Source organism: Psammomys obesus, unplaced genomic scaffold (assembly GCF_907164565.1).
Source record: "Psammomys obesus unplaced genomic scaffold, mPsaObe1.curated_primary_1811, whole genome shotgun sequence".
Classification (NCBI taxonomy): domain Eukaryota; kingdom Metazoa; phylum Chordata; class Mammalia; order Rodentia; family Muridae; genus Psammomys; species Psammomys obesus.
The window spans coordinates 20598777-20600893 of record NW_026585895.1 but is presented as its reverse complement, the minus strand read 5'-3'; the positions used below and the strand labels follow the sequence as shown (position 1 = coordinate 20600893).

Here is a 2117-nt window from a genome sequence, read left to right as displayed (position 1 = left end):
GAAAGATTACTAGATATAGTCCTGTGGGGAAAAGTGTGTTTCTGAGAGTAGACTTTGAAGTTTCAAAGTCCCATGCTTTTTCCCTTTATCTTTCTTTGCTTTCTATGTGGTTCTCAAAATGTGAGCTCTCAGCTGCTACTCTACTCATCACTGCCTGCCTAATGTGTGCTCTCCTTGTGACAGTCCTGTACTTGAACCCTCTGGAAGCCTCAATAAAATCTTTATTTTATAAGTTGCTTTGGTCATGATATCTCTTCATAGCAACTGAAAAGTAAATAAGACAACAATAAAGGAAATGCATTGAAAATAAAAAAAAAACTACCTGTAAATTGATGGGTAACAGGCATAAACTCTTTTTTCACTGTCCAAAATAGTTTATTGGGTATGAATTTTACAAACATTACGTGTATTGGCGGTAACAATGGAGCTGGAGAGTATTGTTAGAGCCACTGAGAGTAGAGTAGAGCTTGTGTCCCTTTCTAAGGTCAAGGCTCTTGCTGCCTGCAGATATCAGCCCACCCATCTCTCTGTGTTTGTGGAGTGATCCACGGGGTGTCAGGTTTCTTCTGATAGCTTTATGGAATGGATCAATGAGGATTACCTCAAGAAATGGATATATGGAGTGTTCACCAACTGAGCAGGAATTCGGGACTCTCAAATCCCTGGAATGTCACCCAGCTCTCTCCTCAGCAACAGACTGAGGCTTCAGGCAAATGTTAGCTGATTAACACCATAGTGGACAGGCTTGATGCACCCTTAAGGACTGGGCGTTTGCGGCCACCACGGCTGACAGGAATCCTAATCTTGGTTGCTCTTGTATCCCAGCCTTCACACCTTAACAGGCAGAGTGGGGAGGGTGTGGGGGGCAGGGGCTGTGCATCACAGAGAGCTGGAGGTATGGCCAGCAGTGGACCCTCAGAAGAAAGAGCATCATGTTAGACTGCTTCTTCCTCCATCTTGGCTCACCGGATGGCTGCTGCCAGGGGACAAGAGGCATTAACTCTTAAGTTAGAATTTTCTTCATTTTTTAATGCACTTCTGTGGTAGGTATATATTGAAGTTCATGTCTTAAAATATGACAACATTCATAGTTAAATGGATATATTCTCTTGATTGTGCACTGATAGAACAGTCCAAGACTATTCGCAACCATGTTCTTATTAAATTTATAATCACAATTCTGGTAAATTTTGTTTATTATTTCAGAAAAAGACTATTATAAAGTGAGAAAATGAATCCTGGCCTAGTGGTGCCTATTTGTGCAAACAGAATTCAGGAAACTCAGGATGGAAGATTCACATGATCACAAAAGTAGCCAGGATCACATAGTGAATTAGATCAGCTTGGGCCACAAAGCATTGCTAGTTCATCATCTCCATACACAGGAAAATCTCAACTTCTCAACAGATAAAAAATGAGGCAAACTAATTCTTTTATTTCTCATATAAAAGCTCAAAGGACTTAAAGCATCAGGACCTAGTCAGGGAAATAAATGCAAGGTCAGTATTAAATGAAAATAATGAATTGATAAAAGACAGATCAAGCAAGCTCTTCCAAATGTCTATCACTTAGGATGGAAGCTTGGTTTGAATCACACACTATAATTGTGTGCTTGCTTTCACATTCTTCATTCAAGCCATTAAAACCAGTTTTTAATAATTAGCAAAAAGTTAATATATATTTTAGTCAATTTTTATGTCAGAACAGGAGAACAGATAAGGCACATGGCTTGTGTATATTTTTTGTAAGCTTCTGCATATATGTATATATGTGCAAAGACAGATCAGAAGTCATAAAATGTCTCTGCCTTTCTGCTGTGTACTTTGTAAAAAACAGAGTAAATGTGGTGAGAGCAAAGCAATGAAAGATAGATTCAAATTATTTGTACTGCTTTGAATGATAATAATATTTGTATATAAAAATATCATAGCCTAATTTTATGATAATATATATATATGTATATATCAATATATCAATGTAAAAATCACTAATGTTACCAATGAGGTTAAGCTGTTTCATGGAAGTAGTTAGGCAAATCTTAACCCACTCTTACCAGTGTTTACCAAATAGGTCATCTACAACAGCTTCTCATATTCAGTGCATATTTGTTGGATCTG

At 37.7% G+C, this 2117-nt stretch overlaps 1 pseudogene; it reads right to left on the bottom strand.

Moving 5' to 3' along the window:
* Positions 1 to 400: 400 nt before the first annotated feature.
* Positions 401 to 997, bottom strand: LOC129671076 (60S ribosomal protein L15-like; annotated as a pseudogene).
* Between the last annotated feature and the right edge of the window lie 1120 nt (positions 998 to 2117).